Source organism: Rhineura floridana, chromosome 3, assembly GCF_030035675.1.
Source record: "Rhineura floridana isolate rRhiFlo1 chromosome 3, rRhiFlo1.hap2, whole genome shotgun sequence".
Classification (NCBI taxonomy): domain Eukaryota; kingdom Metazoa; phylum Chordata; class Lepidosauria; order Squamata; family Rhineuridae; genus Rhineura; species Rhineura floridana.
This window is the reverse complement of record NC_084482.1, coordinates 132043879-132068711: the sequence shown is the minus strand read 5'-3', so window position 1 is coordinate 132068711 and position 24833 is coordinate 132043879.

Here is a 24833-nt window from a genome sequence, read left to right as displayed (position 1 = left end):
TTGCCATTAAAACTGAGAGGGTTGTTAAGCAAGCATTTCTGAGTTCAGGACCAGGGCCAGTTCTAAAGGGTGGCCAGGTGGGGCACTGGCCCAACAGCTCCTGGAGCTACAGGGGGCCCCTCAGCTGCCCCTCCGCTCCCCTTCCGCAATCCGCGCCCCCCCCACGCCCCCACCTACCTGTCTGCTGTCTTTTACCATTGCTCTTAACGAAGATGAGGGCTGCGGTTTCCTTAAGGTACTGAAGCCCCTGCTGCCATCTTAGTTGATGGGAGAGATGGATGCACATAGCACGCATGCGTGCCATCAACAAAGATGGCGGTGGAGGAATCATCCCCTTAGGGAAACCGCGGCCACCATCTTCATTAAGGGCAATGGTAAAAGACAGCAGACAGGTAGGCGTGCGCGCGCACACACACACACACACACACATGCTGGGGCCCAGGGCAAGCTGATGCCCAAGGGCGCCGGCATTCCTGAAGCCGGCCCTGTTCAGGACTATAAGTTTTGTAAGGTTTTGTTTTGAAATGAGCTTATGGGAAGCATCAGAATGGCATGGGGAAATGTGTCATTGCGGAATGTGAAAAATCCACGCTGGCTATGGTATACAGCCACTCTTGTGGCTGTATAATAATCACTGAAAAATATCCCATCCACTCCCTGACCCATTCAGGCCATAAAGGTCAAAGGCTACACATTCAAAAGAATAATTATTTTGGAAGTAGTGGGTAGGTAAACAAGTGATCAAACACTGGAGGAGAAAGGAAAAGGGTACTCATAGATGAAAGAAACTGTAATTATGCAAATGTAGTTCATGCGGGGGGGGGGTGTCAGAATCATAGGGGGAAAATGGCTGCTGTTTGTCTCTCCTGTTCATTGTATTCTTGTAGGCTAACACATGCTTGGAAAGAGGAAACTTCTGCTGGTTATTGACATTGCACAAAATGACAATTCATGCAAGTGTGGGAAAAGAGCAGAGGCTGAAGCGGTTAGTGGGGACAAGGACTTCTTGTGGCTACCATCCTCCATCATATCTCAGAATTCCTGGTATTCAAAGGCTTGTTCAATCTGAAATTATTCCTATGCATGTATTTTCCTCCATTTTATAATTCAAGCATTTGTGTTTCCATAATGCAGCAGACCATCAAAGAATACAAGATAATTTCCAGCATCTGTCCCCACCACTTGAAGAAGTGGTTATTTTGCAAATGCAAGTGAACTCTCTATTTGCTGTGAAACTACATGTAGTTAAAATAGGTTTTCCTAAATGCTTTCTCACTATAAATTTTAAACACCAAAGCTGTGAAATACCTTTACTTGTCCTGATGATTGTATGAGAACACTCTCTTGAATATTCCAAGTTACTCCTCAGCAATGTAAGGACTTCAAAATCAAGTTCTAAGAAATATGCTGAATCCTGACTTCAGATTTTAAGACACAATCATAATAATGTGTTTACTTTCTCTTGCTACCTAAATTCATTTCATCTTTAGCAATCTGGTGATGGAGCAGCAGTTGGTGGATAATACCACATTAGGAATAACTGTGTTAACTCTACACATGCCCCAGTTAGATGTAGAGAAGTTTAACTGAAGCCATTTGAATCCGATCCAGCAAAGGCAAGCAAGGAAGACAGCAGTCCATATATACACCCCTATTGGACTGATAAGCATAATGCACATATGGTCCTTGAGCTGGGTCTCTGCATTCAACATTTTGAGCATGATTCTCAACATTATGAGGAGATGGAAAGGGGAAAGGCCCCCTTAATTTCTCCCAAGGCCCTGACAAACATATTATGAAATGATCTTCAAGAAAAAGAGAAACCTCTCAAAAATGGTTGCTGCTTGGGGGGGGGTGGACTGGCCAAATACCCTATTTGGAGCTAAACAAGACCCCAAGAGATTTACATTCAGCATTTTAACATTTGAAGACTGCTTTAGAAAAAGGGAAGAGGGGACAGAAGGTTGCCCCCCAAAAACTCTATAAAGCTTATTATAGTTTCCTCACATATCACTTACTTTTCAATGCTGAAATACAGTACGAGCCAGTTTGACTATCTAGGATAGGCCTAAAAAGCCTCAGGAGATCAGCAAAAGTGCTGCTCCAGAGAACATAAGAACATAAGAAGAGCCTGCTGGATCAGGCCAGTGGCCCATCTAGTCCAGCATCCTGTTCTCACAGTGGCCAACCAGGTGCCTGGGGGAAGCCCGCAAGCAGGACCCGAGTACAAGAACACTCTCCCCTCCTGAGGCTTCCGGCAACTGGTTTTCAGAAGCATGCTGCCTCTGACTAGGGTGGCAGAGCACAGCCATCATGGCTAGTAGCCATTGATAGCCCTGTCCTCCATGAATTTGTCTAATCTTCTTTTAAAGCCGTCCAAGCTGGTGGCCATTACTGCATCTTGTGGGAGCAAATTCCATAGTTTAACTATGCGCTGAGTAAAGAAGTACTTCCTTTTGTCTGTCCTGAATCTTCCAACATTCAGCTTCTTTGAATGTCCACGAGTTCTAGTATTATGAGAGAGGGAGAAGAACTTTTCTCTATCCACTTTCTCAATGCCATGCATAATTTTATACACTTCTATCATGTCTCCTCTGACCCGCCTTTTCTCTAAACTAAAAAGCCCCAAATGCTGCAACCTTTCCTCGTAAGGGAGTTGCTCCATCCCCTTGATCATTCTGGTTGCCCTCTTCTGAACCTTTTCCAACTCTAGAATATCCTTTTTGAGATGAGGCGACCAGAACTGTACACAGTATTCCAAATGCGGCCGCACCATAGATTTATACAACGGCATTATGATATCGGCTGTTTTATTTTCAATACCTTTCCTAATTATCGCTAGCATGGAATTTGCCTTTTTCACAGCTGCCGCACACTGGGTCGACATTTTCATCGTGCTGTCCACTACAACCCCGAGGTCTCTCTCCTGGTCGGTCACCGCCAGTTCAGACCCCATGAGCATATATGTGAAATTAAGATTTTTTGCTCCAATATGCATAATTTTACACTTGTTTATATTGAATTGAGAGATCTTAAGAAGTCACATCCGAAGTTTTCTTACCAGTGTCCTGGAAAACAAATCTATACAACACAAAATGTGCAGCTTGTCTATATTGCTATATAAACTATTCAAAGCAAAACAAACAGAATAACTAATGAAGAAGTCATAGAGTGGGCACAGCTATTGACAGCAATACATGAAGCACAGGAGACAAGGTGGACATCTTTAGGACACCTTTTATGAATGCCCAATAATAGCCTACCAAAACTAGCTTTTTCCTGAGGAAAAAGCAGTTTCTTTTTCAAGACTGAGAGCTGCTGCTCTAGCTGCCCAAGATGCTCTTACTCACTCACAAACTTATTTGGACAGTAGCCCAGAACAGGATAGCATGCATAACCTAAAAGACACAATTTGTGGTAATGCAAAATGAAGCAAATCATTAATACATTTTAATATAAAGGACCATGAACATGAACTGTAGTTGGTGATGTTTGTGCACTACACAAGTTCCCTTTCCCTTTACCATTTTCTCTAGAATACCTAGTGATTTCTGTAGTCATCACAAGTAAGAATCCAAATGGAACTGGTGTATATGAATAAATCCAATAAATGATAAACTTTATTGCTATTGCAATCTAAAAATACCTTACATGCTTCAATTCAATTCAGACAACCTAATTCCAAGTGGATTTCATTGTATACTGGTGTAGGTTCATGTTATTTACTGAGGAACATGTAAAGTGTCTCTCTAGATTTAGAAATCGACGAAGATCAGCAATTACTCCAATAGATCAAATGGTACAAATTTTTGGATGGTCATCTGGAATATAAGATTGATTATATTTTTAAGAATACGGACTTAATTTTTCTGCCTAGCTTTAATTATTGGCAGTGGCACATATTAAAAACTATGCTCTGAAGCTCTTACAAATTTATATAACTGAGCACATGAGAGCTCTAGCATTTTAAAGAAAATCAAAGTATGAGTATAGCAATAAACTCCAAATAAACTGTGTCAGCCAATGACCACTTGCATTTCTTTGTGTTTTTTTGCTATCTACCTTACAAGATTTTCATAAGACATTGGGTGATATCCAAAAGTGACATCCCACTTACTTATTTATATTTATTTATTAAATTTATGTCCCATCCTTCCTTCCAGAAGGAGCCCAAAGCAGCAAACTAAAACAGCAAAAGCACTTTAAAACATATTTAAAAACATATTAAAACAAGACATTTAAAAAATCTTTAAAAAATAACTTAAAAAGCAATTCCAGCACAGACGCAAACTGAGATAAAGTTTCTACTTAAACGGCTTGTTGAAAGAAGGTCTCCAGAAGACGTCAAAAAGATAATAGAATTGGCGCCTGTCTAATATTTAAGGGGAGGGATTTCCAAAGTGTCAGTGCCATAACACTAAAGGTCCGTTCCCTATGTTGTGTGGAACGGACCTCCTTATAAGATGGTATCTGCAGGAGGCCCTCATCTCTAGAGTGCATTGTTGACTGGATATATAAGATGATCTTTCAGGAATCCTGGTCCCAAGCTGTGTACGGCTTTGTACACCAAAATTATAACCTTGAACATGGCCTGGTAGCCCATGCAATTCTTTCAGCAGGAGGGTAACATTTTGGCAATGCCTGCTCCCAGTGAGCAGTCGCACCACTGCATTTTGCACCAGCTGCAGCTTCCAGACCAACCTCAACTCCCACATAGAAAGCATTACAGTAATCCAGCTTGGAGATTACCTATGCATGGACAACAGTGGTCAGGGTATCCCGGCCACAGCTGTCTTACCAGCTAAAGCTGGTAAAAGACATTCCTAGCCACTGCGGTCACCTGCACCTGTAACAACAAAGATGGATCCAGGAACATCCCCCAGATTACGAACCTGGTCTTTCCGAGGAAGTACAACCCCATCTACAGCAGGCAATTGACCAATTATCCAAACTCAGGAACTAAAAACCCACAGTGTCTCTGTCTTGCAAGGATTCAGACTCAGTTTATTGACCCTCATCCAGCCCACTACTGAGTCCAGGCACTGGTCCAGGGCTTGCATGGCCTCTCCCAATTCAGATATTACAGAGCTGGGTATCATCAGCATACTGCTGACACCACACCCCAAATCTCCTGATGACTGCTCCCAAGGACTTCATATAACAGAAACTTGGTGGGATGACTCCCATGATTGGAATATAGCCATTCAAGGATATAAACCCTACAGAAAGAATAGAAGCAACAGAAAAGGAGGGGGAGTAGCGTTATACGTCAAAGACAAATACACCTCTATGGAAATCCAAGAGAGCGAACAAAGTGGTCCGATAGAGACCATTTGGTTAAAAATAAATGGAGAAACAAATAAAACCGACATGGTAGTAGGTGTCTACTACAGACCCCCTGGCCAAGAAGAGGTGGTAGACAAGGCCTTTCTCAAACAAATCTCTGAAATCTCAAGGAGGCAAGACGTAGTAGTGATGGGGGACTTCAACTACCCGGATATCTGCTGGGAAACAAACTCTGCGAAGCACAAAGCCTCCAACAAATTCCTGATGGGCCTTGGTGATAATTTCCTCTTTCAAAAAGTAGAAGAAGGAACAAGGGGATCGGCAATCCTGGACCTGATCTTTACTAACACGGACGAATTGGTCACGGGAATTAAAGCGGTCGGTACCTTGGGGGAAAGTGACCACGTAATGCTGGAATTCGGGATTCTGGGGAAAGCCAAAGAAGAATATAGTCAAACATGGACCTTGGATTTCAGGAAAGCCAATTTTAGCAAGCTCAGGGAAATGATGGGTAGGATCCCGTGGCTAGATAGACTAAAGAAAAAAGGAGCCCAAGAAGCGTGGGAGTTCATGAAGAACGTATTACAAAAAGCACAATCGCAAACAATTCCAAAGAGGAAGAAAAATGGAAGACATCGGAAAAAGCCAATGTGGCTACACAGAAGACTGGTGGAGGAGGTAAAAGTAAAAAAGAGCATGTATAAAGAATGGAAGGAAGGACGCATCACAGGAAGAGTACCGACGAGTGGCTCAGGCTTGCAGGAATAGTGTAAGGAAAGCTAAAACCCAGAATGAGCTGAGGCTGGCGAGGGAAGCGAGGAACAACAAAAAGGGGTTTTTCAGATATGTTCGAAGCAAGAGAAAGACCAAGCAAACGGTGGGACTGCTGCTCAATGAGGATGGCAAAATGTTGACAGATAACGAGGAAAAAGCAGAATTGCTCAACACCTATTTTGCCTCCGTTTTCTCCCAAAAAGGGAACAGTGTGCAACCTTGCATCGGTAGCAATCTCAGTAAGGGGTCGGGACTGCAGTTCGAGATTGATAAGGAGATAGTCAGGAAATACCTAGTTAACCTAAATGAGTTCAAATCTACTTAAGCTCTACTCTTTTTCTTGATAAATTAACAAGATACTCAATATAATTACTTGTGAGTCACTCAACTAAACTTCCACACATATGATAAACGTTCACTAATTTAGACTATCCTTACCAATAATCCTACACATTTAATCCATTTTCCATAAAGATATGTTAATTTTAAGACCACATTTTGAAATGTCAACCTGGGAACTCTAGTTAAAAAGAAAAAAAAACTTTCATCTCACAGGCCAGAGAATGTTGGTCTTTTAACTCTTGGGTACTCAGCAGGTAATACTGCCAGCAAAACTAAAACCTCCTAACTTTGTACAATGTTTTTGTGTTTTAATTTGCCTAGTCATGCCATCTGGGGAGTTCTGGCTCTCAATGGAAGTTGAGTGACTTCAATCTTTCTTACCCTTGAGATTGGGGGGGGGAGGAGGGCAGAGGTTTGCTGCTTGGATCTTGTTTTTAATAACCTGTAATATGAGAAGGCTGGCCCTTGGGAATGAAAGGATTACTGTCAAATATCTTTTCCTATTTGCTGGCCTTTTAGAGGCTTTATTCACGTTAAAACCTGGAAAAGCTGGAGGATTAGCTGGGAACTGAAGGAGGGATGTGAATCACTGGTTTGGGATTTTCAAGGACTAGAGCTTTATAAGAAACCTTTTGTGAAGCAGAGTAGGCCCCAAATATCAACCAACTTCAAATGACTATGAGCTGGTGGGAATGTCTATTGAATTCTAATTAGTTTTTTTAAATTAACTAGTTGGGGTTTTTTTTCTTCAAGTATGCAGTCTTAGCCAGTCTCTATGCAACTGTACAGTATTTTTGTTCTGTTGTTCTGCTCTGCGGCGTTGGACATCCAGCCAACAAGAGGAAACCCAGTGTTTTTAGATTTCCTGCTTCTTCTCTAGCAATAGTAGACAGCAAATTTTCAGACAAGGGGAATGTGATTGGTCACTGCATTGCCTTACTGTGGGCTATGATAATTCCAAATTCTCAGCAGCCTTCTAGACAGCAGAGCATAGTTCTTCACCCATGCTTCTACAATGGACTCCATAGAGGTAGAACGTCTGATCCTCAGGTATATATTTCAGAACAGGGTAAGTAGCATACAACCCATGAAATCCTATTTTGGCCCACAGACACGTTTCGTTTGCATAGAAAGTTGTTTTTACAGAATTTTAAGCACTTTAAGCTTATAGCTCTGCCTGCTTTGGGGCATATGGTATCACCAAACAATTAAAGTAAGTCCAAACACACATGCTAACCTCCTTAGACCAGATGGATTAAGTCAACTGGCACAATAAGCAAGTTCTCAGTTAACCCTGATGTGGTTACACCTAATGATATAATACCATGAGAGAAAATCTCCTGACTTTAGCTACATTTGGACAAAATACTAAGCCAAGCAGTGTAATGTAAGTGCTTCCACTTTGCCCCTCCTTTAGTCAAGAACAAACCACGGAACAGCAGTTTTAGCATTACATCTAAACCAGCGCCTGCAGTTTGTTTCTTTTGAAACAAACCATGATCTGAAGCAGAGGCTTATTCTTGCCTTCTTTATTGTGGTTTATTTGGGAAAGCTTGTACATAGTATGGTTAAGCAAACCACACTGCTTGGCTAAGTGTAACATATGAATGTGGCTTTTCTTTGTCTTGAAGAGTATTATAGTCTACTTCTGCTTTCTCAGCTTTTTCTGTTGTAACTCGTTACTTGCAAATTTCATTTACGGGACATAGAAAGCTATAGTGAAAGCTGTAGGGCATGTGGATCTTATAACAGATTAGATTTATGAATCTTACTTCATACGATTTGTGTTTTTCCTAACAGAGTAACATTTCTGTCAACTCTGCATGAATACAGGATATAATATCCATCCCAGTATGTGGTCCTGGAATACTGGCTGCTGAAATCTTTATTCTATTTCATAAAATATATTATCTATAATCTAGTTTTTCCTGTATTCTCATGGTGTTCATGCTCTATTACTTGGAACATCTCTCATTATTCAAGGATTAATCTGACTTATTTCAAAGTTTGTATCTTTAGCAAGTTTCTTTGGTTTCATGAAATTGTCTTTTCTCTTGTTTTAAACTCACTAATTCTTGCACACTCAAAGGTCCTGCACCTCCCTGTCCCATACTATGCCACTTCTCCCCCTAGTTCTTAATACCTCTATGTGCATCCACTTCATCTCTAGTTTGAGGTAACTGAGCCTACAACAGTTAAAGAGACTCACAGTTCTGGTAGCCATTCCAGTGAAGTTTATTATCACATACAAAATTGTCCCTCGGTCCCTTGGCTGGCGCCCAATGACCTCTAGGGCAAAGTATTCCTGATTTGAGAAAGGCTGAGATATACTGTATGGAAGAGACTCCATTGACCAGATTAAAAACTCGGGTGTTTATGGACAACCTGAGCCAATTAGAAGTGGTAGCTTTCTCTCTTTGTCTCACAGCTACGTGGATGAGATATCAGGAAGGCTGATGCGGATTTTATACACTAAAAAGAGCTGTATCTTGATGCATTACTGACACCTTTTGTCCAAACGTTACATGTTGCTTAGAAAAGAGAACTACACACAGTGGTATTGTATTTGTTGATTATTGTGTTTGGAACACATTATGTAAACAGTTGTTACTCCTACATTCTCAGATAATGGATATCATGAAATATCTTTTATTTGGCCAGTTTCTGCTGATAAACAGAACTATTCATGTAAAATTATTAACACAAAGGTCCTTCAAAGCTTCTTTACCAACAGATGGTCCAATAAGAGACATTGCTTTGTGTCTGAAGAACAGACACTGGGTTAGATCCAGGTATCTTGTGAATGGAAACAGAACACACCTGCTGATGGAAGGGGGGAAGAATTCCCCCACTTTCCACTTATCTCTGAAAATTATTCCCCCTTCCCTTTCCATCAGTGGGATCTTCCACTGGATTAAAGGCCCTTCTACAAACAGAAGCTCTTCTGTTCATGTAAGGGCTACTCTTCATCCAAGCCATCGTGGAACTAAAAGTGGCTATGTTAATATTAAGCAGACATACTAGCTAAACTATTAGATGCCTGATAAAAGCTTTTTTTTTCAGCAAGGCTACTCAGGCGCATAATTTAGTTATATGTATTTATTTTTAACATATGCTGATTCATCTGTGTTTTACTGATAATTTTTTAATAGTTTTATGTATATCGCTTAGAGAGTTTTTCGATTATGTGTAAGTGGTTTATAAATTCTTCTAAATAAATATGTCCTGGCAAATTACAAGCTTAATGAAATACACACCACAAATATTAATTGGTAGTTTAGTTTTGTGCCATATTTAGATTTGCAAAATGCAAAACATTTTCTTTTTTTGAGGGTTGTGTTCAATGCTAGTCCTGCTCATTGTATACCCACGGAAGTTAATGGACATGACTAATAGGTCTTTAAATTTACTCTGAGTATGCCTTAGTTGACTACCTCTCTAACCACTTGGAAATCATTGGATCTGTCTGGCATCCTCATTCCTAAATTCTCAGGCTGTTAAGAGGTGACTGACTTCTCATACCCAACATATCCACAAGAAGATTTCCCAACCCTTTGGAGCTAATTTTGGGAGAGGGTGGAGAATCAGCAAAACACACCCTGTATATAAGCAGAATTGCCTTCTGCTTATGTACAGTGATCTTTGGATGCAAGCCATTGTCTAGATCAGCTGTCTATTGCTATTGTAGAATAGTTAGTGATCTCAGTGGTAGCCAGCATAATCCCAGATCCTGTTAATTTCAGCCCCCCATCTCTCCCCATGGGGATTGCATTGCCTTGAGCAGTCCCACCCACACAGTCGTCCTCTCAGTTCCCCCTGCCTATGAATAAGGCATTTGATTGTCATAGGTCAGTGTGAGGCCTTAGGCAACCCATCCTGCTATCCCTTCTTCTTCCCCCTTCTTAGCTAAAAGGAGTGTCACCTAGGTGATTGTTTCTGGAAGTCTTCCTCCCCCCCCCTTTCTGGGCCCTGCAATCCCTAAGGCTACAACAATAGGATTTAACATGTCTGCTCCCTTCCTTTAATCAGAAAGAAACAATGTAGTGGCCTTGACTAAGAAGATTCCACAAGAGTTTATTATTCTAAGGCTGCAATGCTAACTTGCACTAACTTGAAATGAAGACCCACTGAACGCAGTAGGGCTTATGTATGAACAGACTGGCACATATATGATTGTGCTGTGTCACTCTTCAGTAACAGATTTTGAGCTACTCACAGTTCTTTATTTAAATCAACCACATTTAAAACAAACAAAATGCAACCTAATGTGAATGGATATTGTAAATAGAGAGCTAAGAAGTGGAGGAGAAAAAGTGATTCTGATAAGAAATTCTAAACTACTCAACATTTGAGGTTCAATCCAGCAAAGATAAAAAATAGAAAGGTTCCATTGAACTCAATGAACTGAAGTCCACAGTTGAATGCTTAAGTCCCATTGATTTCAGCAAATTATTTGGGTTCAACTAAATTTTGCTGGACAGAGCCCTTTGTTTTCTGAAAATATTCCAAATGTCAGATTAGCTATACACACATCTGACTTGATTTTAGTAGGGATAGGTGGAAGATTTTGTGATATTATGATTCATTGTGTTATATCCCTCTTTCCTTTACCATACATGCATTGGTAATAGCTACATTTACAGCAGTTATTCAGCTCCTAAATCAACTAAGAACGTTCAGGATTTTCCCCTTCTCTCCCCCCTCACATCCCAACACTAAATAGGAACCTTTCTCTTCAGATTGGAAACTGGATTTTGACCTTCTGAAATGCAAAACTTTGATTCTTGACAACCAGCAGAAGCTGTAAAAAGTCTTATAAGCTAGAGGTCATCACTACATCTGGTGGCGATGTGTATGCATTTTGTGAATAAGTACTTTAAACACTGAGAAATATAGTTGTGAGATATTGGAAGCCTAATTTAGGTTAATAGATACAATTCTAGTTTATTCAAGGTAGCATTTTCAGAAATGCTGCCTGTTTCACATGCAGGACCAGCTAGACCAGCCTTTCCCAACCAGTGTGCCTCCAGATGTTGTTGGACCACAACTCCCATCAGCCTCTGCCAGCATTGCCAATGGTCAGGAAAGATGGGAATTGTGGTCCAACAACATCTGGAGGCACACTGGTTGGGAAAGACTGAGCTAGATAGATAACTCTGTGGGTTCTCAATATGTGGATGAGGCAGTAGCATTTGGAGAAGGGATTAAATTTTGTTAGGCACTGGAGAATATTTTTGAATAAACTGAGCATGTACATATAGACCCATACAGTAGGGCCCAACTTATACGGCAGGTTAGGGACCAGACCCCCGCCGAAAAGTGAAAACCACTGAAAAGTGGAATATCAATCAGCTGTAGTGCAGGGAGCTCCAGCTGACAGCACTTGGCCCCTGAAGTTCCCTGCGCAATAGCTGATCAATGTTCTGCTTTTCCGTGCATCGCCCTCTCCCCCCCCGCTCGCTCACTCACTCGCCCTCGTTATGGTGGGGGAGTAGTGCTCCCTTTCTGTGGCAGGCTCCCTGCCATGGATCGCAGGGAGGGTGCTGCCTGCCCGCCCGCCCGCGCCTGCTCGCTTGCCCTCCGCTGCCTCCCTGGCTCATCCCCCCCTTGCCCACTGGCTCGCTGGCTTGATCACTCTCCGCTGGCTCCCTCACTCGTCCCCCCTTGCCCACTCACCCTCCTCCCTGCCTGCTCGCTTGCTACCGCCAGCTCCCTGGCTCATCCTCCCCTATAGTGTAAAATGGCACCCAACGCTCTTCTCTGATTCAGCTGCTGAGCACATCTTCAGAGCTTGGGAACATTCCTTGTTTCAACTACAACTCCCATCAGCCCAACTGTACTTTAAAAAAGAAATGTTTCCAATGACGATGCTCTCAGGGCATAGGGCGCCATCAATTTGTGCACTCAGTGTCTCTCTTTTCCAAGCTCTTTGTGTTATGCTGCAAAATCGCAACATAGCAAAATTGCCGCAAAAACGGAACAAGCGCCGAACACATGGAACATGGATACAATTCAAAACTGCCGCATTAGTGAAGCGCTGAGAAGCGAAGTGCCGAGAAGTGAAGCGACGGAAAGCAGGGCCCTACTGTATAAACCTGCCTTGGTGTTGACATCTGCAAAGAAGGCCCTGCTGGCAGTTCCCCTGCTGTGTGAAATTCATGAGGCAATGGTACGTGAGATGACATTTTCTTTGTTGCCCCCCAGACTGTGGAATCCTTTCCCCCCAAGGTGCATCTGGCCTTGCACTCTATACATTGAGGTATCTGGTCAGGAGGCACCTTTTGCCACATGCCTATGGGGCTAGAAGACATGGTATGTATTGAACTGTATGTAACCTGCCTTGGGACTACATTGTGAAAGGAGGACTATAAATGCCAATAAATAAATAAAACAACAGAGGGGACTCAGTTGAACCATAATGGAAGGAGACTACCAATGCTTATAATAATGGATGCAGAACTTTTAAGTGGACTTCTGGGGGAAAGCACAAAGCATCTAATTCAGGATAACACACTACTAAGATTGTGTACACACTACTAAGATTGTGTAATTGTGCAAATGTTCCAAATCCTCAATGAGATGATAGTGTGGAACTGGGCAACGAACATTTAAAGAGAGTTGGAAGAAAAGTTTTCTTCAAAAAAACTACTAAAGTGGGATGCAATCTATACATATTAATATGCTAATGCCTCGAAGCCAAGATACTGAAAATGAAGTATTTGATACTAAACGAGGAGGGTGATATTTTGTGCATACCAAAATACTTAACGGAACAATCAGAATCAGTGTAAAATAGTTACACAAGATCTATGAACGACAGTTAAGGGTGAATTGGCATTCATCTGTATATCAAAGGCACAGAGTTCAATGAACTAGAAAACTTAAAAGATGAAAAGGCTCCTATGCAGAATTACTGAAGGTGGAAATACTAGGTCTAAAAAATAATATAGTACTGGGGACATATTATCATCCTCCTGGGTGAAAATAATCTAAGAATGATCTTCAGATAGTGAAAGAAATCAGGAATACAGACAGCCAAAGAAGGAAATGTTACTGAGTGATTTCAGCTACTGTCACATATATATATACTCAAGTCACAATAAAGATTCAAAATGTCTAGGTTTGAGAGAGCAAATAATAATGGAGCTATCAGCAAAGTCTACAGGGGGAACACAAAATGCATCAAGAGTTCGGGCAAAAGAAGTGAGACCATGGACAGCTCCAAGTGAAGCTACAGGGGCAAAATCAGTCTGAATACACACACCTAAAGTAGTAGACTGGGACATTCACTGCTCCTAGAAAGGTAAGAAGCCAACTGGGGTTTTAAGTAGGCTAGCTCCACTCTCTCTGGGGAACCAGTGTTCAAATGGGCCATGCTTGATTGCTGAAACTCTGGTGGAGCTGGGTGGTGGTGGCTCCTGATTGGCCAAGTGTTCAGAAGTTGAGTCACCAGAGGAACACAGAGCAATATCCTGAGGCTGTGGAGGTAGAGACAATGCTGGTCTCTGGGGATCTACTTGCATGGAGGTCTACAACTAAATAGTGTGTTCCTGCACCCAATCTTCCTTCTCCTCAATGTCCTCAGATCTTTCTCCTGGTCATGAGGGGTCTGTTCCCTGAGGTATGAGAGCAGCTCACTAAAGGCAACTGTTGACTTAATCCTAAGGGATGTCCAGGATCTGATACAAGATAAATTGCTGAGAGGCTTGAGAGCATGATCACTGTGCAAGCAAATTCAACACACACACACACAAAGAAAGTTCAAACACAATTATTTCTAAGTTGAAACGTTTCAAAATGAGGGGGTTAGTTAAAAGCAAATTGAAAGTAAGGCTTATTAGATGGACAGTCAAATCTCTTCATGTGTTTGACAATGTCATAGTGCATGACATGACACTTGGGCACCAGAACAGGAGACCTGGAGACACAAGAACCCTAGTTAATGGGAAAGAGCCTCTCCGAAGACCATCTTAAGATGCAGTCACTGAGGCAATCCCTCATAAATAACCTTCCTGGGATGAAGAACCACATGGGATTGATGAAGAACAGGGGGCAGAGAGTAGGGAGCACACTGAAAAAAAAATTTCTACAGAGGGAACAGGTGAGATCCACAATTACCACTGTTATTTAACATATATGTAAATTATCTGAATCCAACCTGAGGTAGCCAGGTTTGTGGATAACACAAAAGTTATTCTGGATGGTGGAATCTAAAGCAGACTATGAAGAACTCCAGAAGGATTTCTCTGAAGTAGATGAATGGGCAACAAAATGGCAAATGAGATTCAAAGTAAATGTGTAAAGTGATGTCTATTGAAGCAAAACAAACCCTAATTTTCCATATATGCTGATGGGATCTGAATGTATTGTTACTGTCCAGGAAAGAGAACCTGATGTGGCAGGGAGCTTTGTGGGGTGTTGAAAAATAAATTCAGTGTGCAGTGGCAGTAAAAAAGGCAATGTTGGAGAGTATTAGGAAAGAGATTGAAACTTAAGGTATCAAGATCATAATGCTTGTATATAAATCTCTAATGCATGGCCTAATTCAAAATAATGGGTCATACTCAACTAAGTGCTACTTAGGGTGACAAAAAGGGACTACCTTCAAGTCGATTCCGACTTATGGGCGAACCTATGAATAGGGTTTTCATGGTAAGCAGTATTCAGAGGTGGTTTACCATTACCTTCCTCTGAGGCTGAGAGGCAGTGACTGGCCCAAGGTCACCCAGTGAGCTTCATGGCTGTGTGGGGATTCGAACCTTGGTCTCCCAGGTCTTAGTCCAACACCTTAACCCAGCCTTTCCCAACCACTGTGCCTCCAGATGTTGTTGGACCACAGTTCCCATCTTTCTTGACCATTGGCAATGCTGGCTGAGGCTGATGGGAGTTGTAGTCCAACATCTGGAGGCACACTGGTTGGGAAAGGCTGCCTTAACCACTACACCAAGACCCACTTAAATTAATGTCTATTAACTTCAATGGGTCTACTCTGAGTAAAACTAGTACTGAATACCATCCACTGTTTACAATTCTAGTTGTTCAATCTCAAAAAGGATATCACATAACTGGAAAGTGTAAAGAAAAGGCAACCAGAATGATCAGGAGGTTCAAGCAATTTCCTTATGAGAAAAGGCTAGAATATTTGGGCCTTTTTAGCTTTAAAAAGATGACTCATGAATGCTAGAAGTTTATAATTTATGCTTGATATGAAGAAAAGCAGAGGACAGGCTAAGGCTGCAGTCTTACACACATTTGCCAGTGAATAAGCCCTATTGAACACAATGGGACACTGTTCTGAGTAAACATGTATAGGATTACACTCAAAAGAAAGTATTTCTTCACACAATACAGAATTAACAGAGGAAATTTGCTGCCACAAAATGTGGTGAAGGCTTCTGGTTTAGATAATTTTAAAAGAAGATTGGATAAATTCATGGAGAATAGATAGACCGATGTGTATTGTCCATGATGGGCAACTAGAACCTTCATTTTCACATGCCTTTTAATGCCAGTTGTTGGAGTGCAAATGATGGGAAGAGTTTCTTGGAATCATCTATTTGGTCACTAGGGGAAACTGCATATGGACAAGATACTGGACTAGTTGAACTTTTCATGAGATCCAACAGTGCTTTTCTTATGTTTAATCAATTATGTTGGATAAGCCCAAAGTCTAATGTTTTGAGAGAGGGTAGTCTATTCATTTTTACACTCTGCTTATAATTTTATAAATCTCAACCATATTCCCCCAGTCAACTTCGCATTAGGAAAACCTGCTCTTTGGGAGACACAGTTCAGGCTCCATTAATCAGGGGTCAGGATATATAAGGATACCAGTCAGTTAGATTTGTGCTAGCCACAACAGGTCAGTGACAAGAGCCACTCCTTACTTTGCCAAGGCCTTCTTTTCATGCCAGCCCCGGTGACATAGCTGATGAGAAGAAAAAGCAAGAGCCAAGCACCATCAATTAGGCTGGCACTCAAGACAGGGCTGGCATAGAATCAGCAGTTATCTTTCAGGATCAATGGTAGAAATAGCAGCTGGGAGAGGAAAAGAAGAAAAGAAAATAATGTTGCTTGAGAGGGAGCTTGAAAGCCTATTTTATCTATGCTTTCCAGGACCTCCTATCTCCTCAAGTCAGGAGTATGCTCACCCTTTTCAGCCTTGGCTTCACTATTATTGGTCATGCATCATGCCAGAACATCACTGAACTGCCAAGTTTTTACTTTTGCAAGCTTGTTTGTGTTGCAGTAGTAATTAATGAATTAATTATCAAGGGGAAACAGAGTATGGTTTCAATCCAACAGGGAAAATTAGGCTCTTTACGGAAAACCAAAATGAGAAGACTTTCAAGTAACTGATATGTGTATGTAGGCTATATAGTTCAGAGCAGTGTTCTTCAACCTTGGGTCCCCAGATGTTGTTGGACTACAACTCCCATCATCCACTGCCAGCTTAGCCAATGGTCAGAGATTATGGAGCTGTAGTCCAGCAACATATGGGGACCCAAGGTTGAAGAACAGTGGTTTAAAGAAAAAGACCAAGTGATATCTTAAGGATGTGAATTTGTGACAAAGCTGATGATAATTAAATTCAAGGAGTGCCTTTTACTATCTTTGGCTGGTAAGAGATATGCAGCTTTTCTGAACCAGGATAGCCTGACCACTGTTGTCCATGCACTGGTAACCTCCAGGCTGGACTAATGTGTTCCATGTGGGGCTGCCCTTGAGGATGGTCCAGAAGCTGCAGCTGGTGCAAAATGTGGTGGCACAACTGCTCACTGGGGCAGGGTATCATCAACACGTCATCCCACTGCTGAAAGAATTGCATTGGCTGCCTAGTAGCTACCAGGCTGTTCAATGTTTTGGTGTATAAAGCCCTACACAGCTTGGGACCACGATACCTGAACGATTGTCTTACCCCTTATATACCTCATTGATCACTACGCTCTGTAGGTGAGGGCCTCCTGCAGATACCATCTTATCAGGAGGTCCCGCACAACATAGGGACCTTTAGTGTAGTGGCACCTACCTTTTGGAATTCCCTTCCCTTAAATATTAGACAGGCACTATCCCTATTATCTTTTTGGTGCCTACTGAAGACCTTCCTCTTTCAACAAGCCTTTTAAGTAGAGACCTTATCCCAGTCTGCATCTGTGCTAGAATTGCTTTTTACGACGTTAAAAAAGATGATTTGTTTTATATATATAATTTTAAGATGTTTTGTTGTAATATATTTTAAAGTCTGTTTTTATGATGTTTTAGAGTGTTTTTAGTGCTTTTCTTTGCCACCCTGGGCTCCTACTGGGAGGAAGGGTGGGATATAAATCTAAATAAATAAATGAAAAGTTGTGGTTTACAGACACAGGTTAAATGCTTTGCATCCTGGAAAAAGTAGGACAATATGGTTTACTTAAACTTTTGTCTATACTATATTTATTTTTGTTACATTTATATTTCTCCTTCTAATGAAGGAGCTCTTAATACAGTTCACATAAAAATGCTCTGCATAAAAACTTAAACATTTATTGAATACAATTAGATACAATTCAAAAAACAAAATGATAAAATACACAAGCAGCATCAGTCATACTAGCCCAGCAGTATGAAAGTGATTCAGAATAAAAACATCAACCAAATTCAGATGCCACAACAATCCATGGTTTGTTAGCAGCAGAAATGTATCACCAAAGGATCCAAACCCAACCTTTACAAAAGCTGAAATTAAAAAAATCGGCAAAGTAGTATGCTAACTCAAGTATTAGAAATATATAAATTTGTATTAGTTAATAGTTGTCATAAAACATAATTAAAACAACTATCTTCATCACAGGACATGGCAAAGTGGCAAATGTAACGCCAATCTTCAAAAAGGGATCCAGAGGGGATCCCGGAAATTACAGGCCAGTTAGCTTAACCTCTGTCCCTGGAAAACTGGTAGAAAGTATTATTAAAGCCAGATTAACTAAGCACATAGAAGAACAAGCCTTGCTGAAGCAGAGCCAGCATGGCTTCTGCAAGGGAAAGTCCTGTCTCAGTAACTTACTAGAATTCTTTGAGAGTGCCAACAAGCATATAGAGAGAGGTGATCCAGTGGACATAGTGTACTTAGACTTTCAAAAAGCGTTGACAAGGTACCTCACCAAAGACTTCTGAGGAAGCTTAGCAGTCATGGAATAAGAGGAGAGGTCCTCTTGTGGATAAGGGATTGGTTAAGAAGCAGAAAGCAGAGAGTAGGAATAAATGGACAGTTCTCCCAATGGAGGGCTGTAGAAAGTGGAGTCCCTCAAGGATCGGTATTGGGACCTGTACTTTTCAACTTGTTCATTAATGACCTAGAATTAGGAGTGAACAGTGAAGTGGCCAAGTTTGCTGACGACACTAAATTGTTCAGGGTTGTTAAAACAAAAAGGGATTGCAAAGAGCTTCAAAAAGACCTCTCCAAACTGAGTGAATGGGCGGAAAAATGGCAAATGCAATTCAATATAAACAAGTGTAAAATTATGCATATTGGAGCAAAAAATCTTAATTTCACATATACGCTCATGGGCTCTGAACTGGCGGTGACCGACCAGGAGAGAGACCTCGGGGTTGTAGTGGACAGCACAATGAAAATGTCGACCCAGTGTGCGGCAGTTGTGAAAAAGGCAAATTTTTCTAGTGATAATTTTGCTAGTGATAATTAAGAAAGGTATTGAAAATAAAACAGCCGATATCATAATGCCATTGTATAAATCTATGGTGCGGCCACATTTGGAATACTGTGTACAGTTCTGGTCGCCTCATCTCAAAAAGGATATTATAGAGTTGGAAAAGGTTCAGAGGAGGGCAACCAGAATGATCAAGGGGATGGAGCGACTCCCTTATGAGGAAAGGTTGCAGCATTTGGGGCTTTTTAGTTTAGAGAAAAGGCGGGTCAGAGGAGACATGATAGAAGTGTATAAAATTATGCATGGCATTGAGAAAGTGGATAGAGAAAAGTTCTCTCTCATAATACAAGAACTCGGGGACATTCAAAGAAGCTGAATGTTGGAAGATTCAGGACAGACAAAAGGAAGTACTTCTTTACTCAGCGCATAGTTAAACTATGGAATTTGCTCCCACAAGACGCAGTAATGGCCACCAGCTTGGATGGCTTTAAAAGAAGATTAGACAAATTCATGGAGGACAGGGCTATCAATGGCTACTAGCTGTGATGGCTGTGCTCTGCCACCCTAGTCAGAGGCAGCATGCTTCTGAAAACCAGTTGCCGGAAGCCTCAGGAGGGGACAGTGTTCTTGCACTCAGGTCCTGCTTGCGGGCTTCCCCCAGGCACCTGGTTGGCCACTGTGAGAACAGGATGCTGGATTAGATGGGCCACTGTCGGACGGCAGAGCTGGGGTCCCAATCCCGGGGAGCTGGATCCCGGAGAGTTGGGAGAAGAGTATTCGGATGGATGGCAGAGGGAAGGGGGAGGAACTTCCCCCCTTTGGAGCGAAGATGAAACAGAGGAACTGCCAGTGATAAGGTCGCTTAGCAACGGGGAGCCTGAGCCCTCCCTGGACATTCTCACGCCTCCCCCTCTTTCAGGCTCAGAGCAAGAGGGGAAAGAGGGAGGGCTGCTCACAGCCGAAAAGCGGGGAGGCAGTTTACCATCAGCCCCTCCCCTATCCCCCATCCTGGAATCGGAAACTTCAGAAGAGGAGGGGGTGATGCTTCCCCCCTCACCGCGCACACGCAGACAGCTGAAAAGACAGGAGAGAAGGGGGGGAAGGCGGGCAGTACCTGAGGGGCAGTTAAGGAGGAGCGAAAGATTGCGCGCCCGTTTGGCCCCTTCTTAAAGAACAGGCGGGAAGAAGTCCCTTGCTCTGTCAACTTTCTCCCAATGCCGCAGGACCTGTATCCCTGTATTGCTTCATGAGAAAACGCAGTCTTTGTTTGGACATTACCCTAATAAAACACGAATTAACTACAGCCGTTGGTCTGGTTCCTGAGTCACATCCTGGGCCTGACAGCCACTGGCCTGATCCAGCAGGCTCTTCTTATGTTCTTATGACATGTCATATGTGAGTGTTATATGACATAAAGAGAAGGAATTATTTTCCCCCTATGTTATAATTTAATTGTAATTTGTTATTATTTACTTTTTAACTTACTCTAGAATGAACTCATCTACTGACGCCCTAGATTTCCAGAATAAGACAGATACTTAGGCAATGTGATTTTCTTTGGTGTAGATATAGAGAACCCCCCTTTTTATAGATATTTGGAAATGTAAAATGCTATATACTTATGTTTTATTCTATCTATAGGCTATAACAACTACAACTAGGACCTAAAAGGAGCCCATTAATATATACACAATTTTTTCAACAGCAACTTCTGAAGAAGACCTGATATAGGTCGAAACGCATATAGTTTTTGCTAAGTTGACCTTTTATCAAGTTTTTGTATTAAGAATTTATTGTGAAGTTAGTATGTTAAGATATATATGGACACACGAGATTGTGCATATTATGCAAACCTTCCATCTTCCCATATGATGGTTATTTTAATTATGTTTTATGGTGATCACTGTTAAATAATACCAATTTACATATTTCTAATACTTGAGTTAGCATTCTACTTTGCCCAATTTTTTATTTCAATAATCATTGGCATGATAATATACCACGGGGCAGGGGGAGCATCAGGTTCATGTGCTCCACCTCCTCTTCCTCCCTCCCTCCTTTACATTCAAGGGGAGGATGTATGTTACATTGGCTTGTTAAGTAACTATGGTTTATACAAACGTAGTTTCTGTAATTGGGTAAAACAGAAAATTGACTTTTTTCCCCAACCACAAACAGAAGTTCTAAACTCTCCTCCCCTCACTCATGAAGGAAGGCAAGGGGAAGTGCATGAGCCTGAGGCTTGCTTTAGGACATTCCTGTAATAACAAACCACAGTTTGTTGTGATATCTGAATTGGGACATCTTGTCCGAGGCAGACAACTGGTCTGATGAGCCTCCATTATGGGTAAGGAGCTCCACAGTGAGGAGGCCACTACTGAGAAAGGCCTCTTACATGTAGCTAACATCTTGATTTCAAAATGTCAGTGCACTTTGAGCAAAGCTTCACCCAATGACGTGTCCAGAAATATTTTTTCTACAAGTAATGGAAGTGAGTTTTTAATCTCCTGAGAAACAAAGTAAATTAAATGTTATAGGGACCAGAACAGAGAGGCAAGTGAGAGACAAAAGTTGTTTCCTTGATGCCTTCATGCTTCCTTTCCAATCTGATGACACCTTACAACTATGTGAACATGGTTGCCAACCCAAAACCCTTTCTACAGACTCTTCATACCACTGCATCCTATAGAAATCCATGTCTTTAGATCTTTGCAGTGAGGCCAGGTATCATCATTTATACAGGGCTAAAACTAGATTCAAAGCTATTTAATGGATGAACTGTGCCAAAACGTTATAGCTTGCTCCTGCAGTGAGCTTAGAGACTAGTACAAAGCACACTTTTCAAAGCCTGCTTCCCTTCCTCTCCCAGCTGATATGCAAACAATGTAAAATTCTCACAGAGGACTAGGCAGAGGACACTGAGTTAAGAAACAGTAGGCCAGGGAGCAGAAAAGAGAGAGTACAGGTGCACTACTCTAGGGCCATTATGACTTTTGCTAAATGACCACAGAACTCAAAGACAGTGGGCTATTGCAGGGAAAGGAATCAGCATTTAACATGTTTTGTCAGCAATACACAGGCTGCCTCCAAATACCAGACCCCTTGCTGCACTAAGCAGCCAAACGAGGGGTTGTTTGTGAATGGATGAATAAAACAAACCAAAGAAACAATGCTAAAAGCATGACAGGTAGACGGAGATCAGCCAGGGAGCCAGCATGACAGATGAATCAATGTTTTTCTTTCTGACAATCCAGGACCACCTGCTGCAGAAGAATTTAAATCACAATGGGTTGAAAGGCTAAAGTGGGGGGGGGGGTGAATCATCAAAGTAACTTCTCCAGAGTGATCAATATGCCAAGTCTGAGGGACACTGAACTGTGGTGAGAGTAGCTACAGGGATGCTACAAAACCTCTTCAAAGCTAAGAGCTTAAAAAACCCTGACCATTGCTTTTCAGGTCTGGCAGACAGAAAGCTAGGTTTTATATCACTTCAAATATGCCCTGAGGAAAAAAACACCTTTCTTTTGTTTCATCAATGGAGAGAAAACAAGCAAGAATCAGAATGATAGGTAAGTTGCCATTTACGCAAATGAGCCATGTTGAACAGTACACTGTTGAATTAATACTTGGGCAGCTTGATGAAAATAAGAGAACTGTAGATGTAAGAAAATCAATTAGCCCATCTTGCCACACAAGTATTATGCTCTGCAGCCTGCTCTCCACTTCTTTGTCCAGAGTCATTTAAAAGATCCTCAGCAATGGAACTGCCATCATCTCCCATGGGAAAAACATGCCGCAGACAAATGGATCACATTGTTAAATGTAAGAGTTAGTACTCAGCTGCTATTAAACTATATTGCTCCATTCAGTAGAACTCCATCAGTTCCCTCCAGGTGAAGATTAAGTCCATTGATCTCAATTTACATCACATAAAAAGCTGCCCTGAAAATTTTAAACAAAGATTGCTTGGGAAGGTTCTCTCCCTCCTTTTTCATTACTTTTAGAACAAGCTAACATTTCCTTTAACAGGCAGTATTTTCACCATAACAAACATTTCACTAAAATAATACATCTTGATTTTGTGTCAAGTTTTTAGAAGCCAAAAATATTTTTAATAGGGAGAAAAAAAAATTCCAGCAGTCCCAATCCAGCTCAAGTTAGTCATGACTAAGGCTGCAGTCCTACACAACTTACTAGGTAGAAAGCCCCACTGAACACTGTAGGAATTATTTATGAGTAAGCATAAATGTAAAGGTACTGCCTTCAAGTCGATTCCCACTTATGGCAACCCTATGAAGAGGGTTTTCATGAGGCTGAGAGGCAGTGACTGGCCCAACGTCACCCAGTGAGCTTCATGGCTATGTGGGGATTCAAACACATTTTTATTGAATGCCCTATTGAATCCAGTGAAACAAAATCATTCACTCAGGGCCATCTTTCATTTCTAAAATACAAACAAATACAGTCTCAAATCCAAATGCATAGTAACTAATCTGCCTTCTTGGCATATTTTAAGCAATGCATTTTGTTCTGTGAAACCTTAAGAAATTAACATTGTGGTTAACCTATTTGGTAGCCTTTCTCTTTCTGCTACGGGTGGACCCACTGTTAAAGACCTTATATTGGAAAACAACCTTACTCGGCCACGAGTGATTGCCAATGAAATGAATGAAAGGTGATGAAAGGTAAAATATAGTGATCAAGTGGAGAAACCTAGATGCATTTCCACAAATATCTAGACCAAGACACATTTCCACAAAGATCTATTTGTGGATATCGCATGAGGGATATCTCCTGCCCCCCACCCCTACCCCAAAAAGGAGTGCCTGTGGAATATCATGCATAGGTGCAAACAGAAACCACAAGTGGAGGCAGGGATTGTAAAACCTGCAACTAGATCTGCCCTAAGGTTGTTTGAAAGTTCAGCCCAAATTTGTGGGGGAGGGATTTAGGAACAAAACTTCTAAGTTGGAGGGTGACTCATTGGATCTTCCTTGCAGTTCTGAATGGCTGACAGCTGCCCTCACGTTTTCCAAATTACTCTGGGAAATTCTGGTGGGAGAAAGAGGGTGGCTGCCAGCTGTTCAGAACTATAAGGGAACTCCGACTGAGTTTTACCCCACCATGTGCCTCCCTTGAAATCATGTGCCCCCACCCTTGAAAATTGCCCATATGCTCCCTGCCTCATTTCACAGCAAATGAAGACATGAAGTAGGTGGTGGTGGTATTTCAGCAAACTCCCAGGCTCCAGACTTTACAATGCAGGATGGAGAATCTGATCTGACTACTTAATGCAGCATATTCAAGAATAGGTCCAGGTCATGAAGACAAAACGGACCCCAAAATAAGAAATGACAGAAATGGAGAAGGGGAAGGAAGAAACAAACACAGCAGTGCATTCACATCCTTAAACTCACCTGCTACGTACTAAAACCTCTGGACTCTTAGAGGACTAATAACCTGAAACTAAATCTGATCAAGAAGTGCTGTTGGTCAGTGGTCCACCTAGCCAAAAAGAAGGGGAGCAATCTGCAAAGGTGTTGCTAGGTACTTAAATGATTCAAGGCACAGGCTCATGACACAAATTTGTATATAATTTTTTTAAAACAGATAGATGCAGATTTAGGTGGGAAAATGCCTGGCTCAGGCCCTCCACAAATTAAGACAGCAGGTGGCTGAGGTTTCACCAGCACAAGTATTGCAGCATGCCCTGCTGCCCTGTAGGCAAAGTTTTTTAAATGAGGTTTTTAAAAGTAGGACATTCATGGCTTGGGCTCAGGCCCC